The sequence below is a fragment of the Staurois parvus genome, unplaced genomic scaffold (assembly GCF_062004578.1).
Source record: "Staurois parvus isolate SC_StPar_1 unplaced genomic scaffold, SC_StPar_1.0 ptg001431l, whole genome shotgun sequence".
Classification (NCBI taxonomy): domain Eukaryota; kingdom Metazoa; phylum Chordata; class Amphibia; order Anura; family Ranidae; genus Staurois; species Staurois parvus.
The window spans coordinates 966917-975065 of record NW_028319227.1 but is presented as its reverse complement, the minus strand read 5'-3'; positions in this window follow the sequence as shown (position 1 = coordinate 975065).

Below are 8149 nucleotides of genomic sequence, written 5' to 3'. Positions count from 1 at the left end.
TTTTGAATATGCTAACTTACAACAGCTTTCAGCTGAAACCAAGCTGTCTGCATCTTCTATATTTTAAATTTCAGAAATATTCCTCAGGTGAAAGGTATAAAATATATAGAGTTCTCCTGCTCGCACATTACGATTTTACTTCATAATCAAAACTGCTAAGATTAGCTGTTGCTTAAACCTCTGAATAGAGTTTACATTACCAAAAACGCCCTATTGTTATGCTGAGATTGCAACTGGTACCACCTGTGGCTTTGAGAGGCAAGGCCCTATTTACATTTGACCCACTAGAATGCCCTCCCTCTGCAACACAAAAGAAAACTTACCTGGGTATTCATTGGATAATGGAGTATTCCCCCTTGCTTATAAAGGCCTGGAAGTTAGAGAGAAGTAAGTGTTTAAAGAAGACCTGAAGATAACTCAAAACCATCGCTGTTTTCAACCATGAGGTAAGCCTCACTTCATACTTTCTAATCAAAATCATTTTTTTTCAGATAAGAGAAGATCTTGGATACTTTTGTCCCTATTTACATGACCCAAAACAAAGCACTATCTTGTGTTCCATTGCTGGTGAGAAAGTGCTTCCTGTTTTGGGCAATGTGGGAACTGGGTTAAACCTTCCAGATGAAATGAGGAGCATCAGAGTGGCCAGTCCTCTACTTTCAATGCTTTCAACTCAGTCAAAGCAGAGCACTGTACCTTATTAGAAAAATCTCGGCTTTAAAACCTTGTTTTTTAACATGTAAGTGTCACCTTGTTTGACCAAGGTGAGAAGCAGATTATCTGCAACCACAGCCTCAATGCCTTTCCCTAACAGCCATTTCAGACATATTAGCGCGCAAAACTCCAAACGGAGCACTTTTCTGTGATGACGTATTGGAAGTGTGCTCTTCTGTTTGGGGTATTGTGTGACCAGACTTACATGGATAGAACATTCATGAAGTTACTTGGAGAAAGCTCAATTTCATTAAAACGTTTCTCATGAAACCTAGGAATCAACATGAAAATCATCAAGGTTCTTGGTTTGACAATTGTGAACTATGTTTAGGGTTAGATAGCAATATTATTTCCAAGAGTTATTTTTGGTAGACCGGAGTGATCAAGTGGAAATTTGCTTTTATCCTTGTGATTTTTATGTCTGCAGATAAGTCAAATGAAAGCACTTTCTTATATGTTGGGATTTCACTGAGTGCTTTTTGTTTGGTTGGTCTTTAAACTGTGAATACTCATATTCTTTTTCATTGGTTAAGTGATTTGAAACATATTTGGGATGGAAGCAGGACTATTGCTTTGCATAGCTAAATGTGTTTTATTTTCTAAACACTCTTTCTGATTCTTTTAAATCATTTTAAACAAAATGCTGTCAAAGAATTTAGGAAGAGATGCTCCTTGGTACAGTGCTTTTTGGTGGCTTTTTTCTATACCCTGTGACTTTGGATTTTGGCTTTCATAGTTGCAAGTTACAATATGGAAGTTAACATACCCATTGGGATGTATACCCTACAATACCATTGGTTCATAGAGTTCTCAAGAAGTTTAAAATCCTGAAAATTTTTGAATATGCTAACTTACAACAGCTTTCAGCTGAAACCAAGCTGTCTGCATCTTCTATATTTTAAATTTCAGAAATATTCCTCAGGTGAAAGGTATAAAATATATAGAGTTCTCCTGCTCACACATTCCGATTTTACTTCATAATCAAAACTGCTGAGATTAGCTGTTGCTTAAACCTCTGAATAGAGTTTACATTACCAAAAACGCCCTATTGTTATGCTGAGATTGCAACTGGTACCACCTGTGGCTTTGAGAGGCAAGGCCCTATTTACATTTGACCCACTGGAATGCCCTCCCTCTGCAACACAAAAGAAAACTTACCTGGGTATTCATTGGATAATGGAGTATTCCCCCTTGCTTATAAAGGCCTGGAAGTTAGAGAGAAGTAAGTGTTTAAAGAAGACCTGAAGATAACTCAAAACCATCGCTGTTTTCAACCATGAGGTAAGCCTCACTTCATACTTTCTAATCAAATTCATTTTTTTTCAGATAAGAGAAGATCTTGGATACTTTTGTCCCTATTTACATGACCCAAAACAAAGCACTATCTTGTGTTCCATTGCTGGTGAGAAAGTGCTTCCTGTTTTGGGCAATGTGGGAACTGGGTTAAACCTTCCAGATGAAATGAGGAGCATCAGAGTGGCCAGTCCTCTACTTTCAATGCTTTCAACTCAGTCAAAGCAGAGCACTGTACCTTATTAGAAAAATCTCGGCTTTAAAACCTTGTTTTTTAACATGTAAGTGTCACCTTGTTTGACCAAGGTGAGAAGCAGATTATCTGCAACCACAGCCACAATGCCTTTCCCTAACAGCAATTTCAGACATATTAGCGCGCAAAACTCCAAACGGAGCACTTTTCTGTGATGACGTATTGGAAGTGTGCTCTTCTGTTTGGGGTATTGTGTGACCAGACTTACTTGGATAGAACATTCATGAAGTTACTTGGAGAAAGCTCAATTTCATTAAAACGTTTCTCATGAAACCTAGGAATAAACATGAAAATCATCAAGGTTCTTATTTTGACAATTGTGAACTATGTTTAGGGTTAGATAGCAATATTATTTCCAAGAGTTATTTTTGGTAGACCGGAGTGATCAAGTGGAAATTTGCTTTTATCCTTGTGATTTTTATGTCTGCAGATAAGTCAAATGAAAGCACTTTCTTATATGTTGGGATTTCACTGAGTGCTTTTTGTTTGGTTGGTCTTTAAACTGTGAATACTCATATTCTTTTTCATTGGTTAAGTGATTTGAAACATATTTGGGATGGAAGCAGGACTATTGCTTTGCATAGCTAAATGTGTTTTATTTTCTAAACACTCTTTCTGATTCTTTTAAATCATTTTAAACAAAATGCTGTCAAAGAATTTAGGAAGAGATGCTCCTTGGTACAGTGCTTTTTGGTGGCTTTTTTCTATACCCTGTGACTTTGGATTTTGGCTTTCATAGTTGCAAGTTACAATATGGAAGTTAACATACCCATTGGGATGTATACCCTACAATACCATTGGTTCATAGAGTTCTCAAGAAGTTTAAAATCCTGCAAATTTTTGAATATGCTAACTTACAACAGCTTTCAGCTGAAACCAAGCTGTCTGCATCTTCTATATTTTAAATTTCAGAAATATTCCTCAGGTGAAAGGTATAAAATATATAGAGTTCTCCTGCTCACACATTCCGATTTTACTTCATAATCAAAACTGCTAAGATTAGCTGTTGCTTAAACCTCTGAATAGAGTTTACATTACCAAAAACGCCCTATTGTTATGCTGAGATTGCAACTGGTACCACCTGTGGCTTTGAGAGGCAAGGCCCTATTTACATTTGACCCACTGGAATGCCCTCCCTCTGCAACACAAAAGAAAACTTACCTGGGTATTCATTGGATAATGGAGTATTCCCCCTTGCTTATAAAGGCCTGGAAGTTAGAGAGAAGTAAGTGTTTAAAGAAGACCTGAAGATAACTCAAAACCATCGCTGTTTTCAACCATGAGGTAAGCCTCACTTCATACTTTCTAATCAAAATCATTTTTTTTCAGATAAGAGAAGATCTTGGATACTTTTGTCCCTATTTACATGACCCAAAACAAAGCACTATCTTGTGTTCCATTGCTGGTGAGAAAGTGCTTCCTGTTTTGGGCAATGTGGGAACTGGGTTAAACCTTCCAGATGAAATGAGGAGCATCAGAGTGGCCAGTCCTCTACTTTCAATGCTTTCAACTCAGTCAAAGCAGAGCACTGTACCTTATTAGAAAAATCTCGGCTTTAAAACCTTGTTTTTTAACATGTAAGTGTCACCTTGTTTGACCAAGGTGAGAAGCAGATTATCTGCAACCACAGCCACAATGCCTTTCCCTAACAGCCATTTCAGACATATTAGCGCGCAAAACTCCAAACGGAGCACTTTTCTGTGATGACGTATTGGAAGTGTGCTCTTCTGTTTGGGGTATTGTGTGACCAGACTTACTTGGATAGAACATTCATGAAGTTACTTAGAGAAAGCTCAATTTCATTAAAACGTTTCTCATGAAACCTAGGAATCAACATGAAAATCATCAAGGTTCTTGGTTTGACAATTGTGAACTATGTTTAGGGTTAGATAGCAATATTATTTCCAAGAGTTATTTTTGGTAGACCGGAGTGATCAAGTGGAAATTTGCTTTTATCCTTGTGATTTTTATGTCTGCAGATAAGTCAAATGAAAGCACTTTCTTATATGTTGGGATTTCACTGAGTGCTTTTTGTTTGGTTGGTCTTTAAACTGTGAATACTCATATTCTTTTTCATTGGTTAAGTGATTTGAAACATATTTGGGATGGAAGCAGGACTATTGCTTTGCATAGCTAAATGTGTTTTATTTTCTAAACACTCTTTCTGATTCTTTTAAATCATTTTAAACAAAATGCTGTCAAAGAATTTAGGAAGAGATGCTCCTTGGTACAGTGCTTTTTGGTGGCTTTTTTCTATACCCTGTGACTTTGGATTTTGGCTTTCATAATTGCAAGTTACAATATGGAAGTTAACATACCCATTGGGATGTATACCCTACAATACCATTGGTTCATAGAGTTCTCAAGAAGTTTAAAATCCTGCAAATTTTTGAATATGCTAACTTACAACAGCTTTCAGCTGAAACCAAGCTGTCTGCATCTTCTATATTTTAAATTTCAGAAATATTCCTCAGGTGAAAGGTATAAAATATATAGAGTTCTCCTGCTCACACATTCGGATTTTACTTCATAATCAAAACTGCTAAGATTAGCTGTTGCTTAAACCTCTGAATAGAGTTTACATTACCAAAAACGCCCTATTGTTATGCTGAGATTGCAACTGGTACCACCTGTGGCTTTGAGAGGCAAGGCCCTATTTACATTTGACCCACTGGAATGTCCTCCCTCTGCAACACAAAAGAAAACTTACCTGGGTATTCATTGGATAATGGAGTATTCCCCCTTGCTTATAAAGGCCTGGAAGTTAGAGAGAAGTAAGTGTTTAAAGAAGACCTGAAGATAACTCAAAACCATCGCTGTTTTCAACCATGAGGTAAGCCTCACTTCATACTTTCTAATCAAAATCATTTTTTTTCAGATAAGAGAAGATCTTGGATACTTTTGTCCCTATTTACATGACCCAAAACAAAGCACTATCTTGTGTTCCATTGCTGGTGAGAAAGTGCTTCCTGTTTTGGGCAATGTGGGAACTGGGTTAAACCTTCCAGATGAAATGAGGAGCATCAGAGTGGCCAGTCCTCTACTTTCAATGCTTTCAACTCAGTCAAAGCAGAGCACTGTACCTTATTAGAAAAATCTCGGCTTTAAAACCTTGTTTTTTAACATGTAAGTGTCACCTTGTTTGACCAAGGTGAGAAGCAGATTATCTGCAACCACAGCCACAATGCCTTTCCCTAACAGCCATTTCAGACATATTAGCGCGCAAAACTCCAAACGGAGCACTTTTCTGTGATGACGTATTGGAAGTGTGCTCTTCTGTTTGGGGTATTGTGTGACCAGACTTACTTGGATAGAACATTCATGAAGTTACTTGGAGAAAGCTCAATTTCATTAAAACGTTTCTCATGAAACCTAGGAATCAACATGAAAATCATCAAGGTTCTTGGTTTGACAATTGTGAACTATGTTTAGGGTTAGATAGCAATATTATTTCCAAGAGTTATTTTTGGTAGACCGGAGTGATCAAGTGGAAATTTGCTTTTATCCTTGTGATTTTTATGTCTGCAGATAAGTCAAATGAAAGCACTTTCTTATATGTTGGGATTTCACTGAGTGCTTTTTGTTTGGTTGGTCTTTAAACTGTGAATACTCATATTCTTTTTCATTGGTTAAGTGATTTGAAACATATTTGGGATGGAAGCAGGACTATTGCTTTGCATAGCTAAATGTGTTTTATTTTCTAAACACTCTTTCTGATTCTTTTAAATCATTTTAAACAAAATGCTGTCAAAGAATTTAGGAAGAGATGCTCCTTGGTACAGTGCTTTTTGGTGGCTTTTTTCTATACCCTGTGACTTTGGATTTTGGCTTTCATAATTGCAAGTTACAATATGGAAGTTAACATACCCATTGGGATGTATACCCTACAATACCATTGGTTCATAGAGTTCTCAAGAAGTTTAAAATCCTGCAAATTTTTGAATATGCTAACTTACAACAGCTTTTAGCTGAAACCAAGCTGTCTGCATCTTCTATATTTTAAATTTCAGAAATATTCCTCAGGTGAAAGGTATAAAATATATAGAGTTCTCCTGCTCACACATTCCGATTTTACTTCATAATCAAAACTGCTAAGATTAGCTGTTGCTTAAACCTCTGAATAGAGTTTACATTACCAAAAACGCCCTATTGTTATGCTGAGATTGCAACTGGTACCACCTGTGGCTTTGAGAGGCAAGGCCCTATTTACATTTGACCCACTGGAATGTCCTCCCTCTGCAACACAAAAGAAAACTTACCTGGGTATTCATTGGATAATGGAGTATTCCCCCTTGCTTATAAAGGCCTGGAAGTTAGAGAGAAGTAAGTGTTTAAAGAAGACCTGAAGATAACTCAAAACCATCGCTGTTTTCAACCATGAGGTAAGCCTCACTTCATACTTTCTAATCAAAATCATTTTTTTTCAGATAAGAAAAGATCTTGGATACTTTTGTCCCTATTTACATGACCCAAAACAAAGCACTATCTTGTGTTCCATTGCTGGTGAGAAAGTGCTTCCTGTTTTGGGCAATGTGGGAACTGGGTTAAACCTTCCAGATGAAATGAGGAGCATCAGAGTGGCCAGTCCTCTACTTTCAATGCTTTCAACTCAGTCAAAGCAGAGCACTGTACCTTATTAGAAAAATCTCGGCTTTAAAACCTTGTTTTTTAACATGTAAGTGTCACCTTGTTTGACCAAGGTGAGAAGCAGATTATCTGCAACCACAGCCACAATGCCTTTCCCTAACAGCCATTTCAGACATATTAGCGCGCAAAACTCCAAACGGAGCACTTTTCTGTGATGACGTATTGGAAGTGTGCTCTTCTGTTTGGGGTATTGTGTGACCAGACTTACTTGGATAGAACATTCATGAAGTTACTTGGAGAAAGCTCAATTTCATTAAAACGTTTCTCATGAAACCTAGGAATCAACATGAAAATCATCAAGGTTCTTGGTTTGACAATTGTGAACTATGTTTAGGGTTAGATAGCAATATTATTTCCAAGAGTTATTTTTGGTAGACCGGAGTGATCAAGTGGAAATTTGCTTTTATCCTTGTGATTTTTATGTCTGCAGATAAGTCAAATGAAAGCACTTTCTTATATGTTGGGATTTCACTGAGTGCTTTTTGTTTGGTTGGTCTTTAAACTGTGAATACTCATATTCTTTTTCATTGGTTAAGTGATTTGAAACATATTTGGGATGGAAGCAGGACTATTGCTTTGCATAGCTAAATGTGTTTTATTTTCTAAACACTCTTTCTGATTCTTTTAAATCATTTTAAACAAAATGCTGTCAAAGAATTTAGGAAGAGATGCTCCTTGGTACAGTGCTTTTTGGTGGCTTTTTTCTATACCCTGTGACTTTGGATTTTGGCTTTCATAGTTGCAAGTTACAATATGGAAGTTAACATACCCATTGGGATGTATAACCTACAATACCATTGGTTCATAGAGTTCTCAAGAAGTTTAAAATCCTGCAAATTTTTGAATATGCTAACTTACAACAGCTTTTAGCTGAAACCAAGCTGTCTGCATCTTCTATATTTAAAATTTCAGAAATATTCCTCAGGTGAAAGGTATAAAATATATAGAGTTCTCCTGCTCACACATTCGGATTTTACTTCATAATCAAAACTGCTAAGATTAGCTGTTGCTTAAACCTCTGAATAGAGTTTACATTACCAAAAACGCCCTATTGTTATGCTGAGATTGCAACTGGTACAACCTGTGGCTTTGAGAGGCAAGGCCCTATTTACATTTGACCAACTGGAATGCCCTCCCTCTGCAACACAAAAGAAAACTTATCTGGGTATTCATTGGATAATGGAGTATTCCCCCTTGCTTATAAAGGCCTGGAAGTTAGAGAGAAGTAAGTGTTTAAAGAAG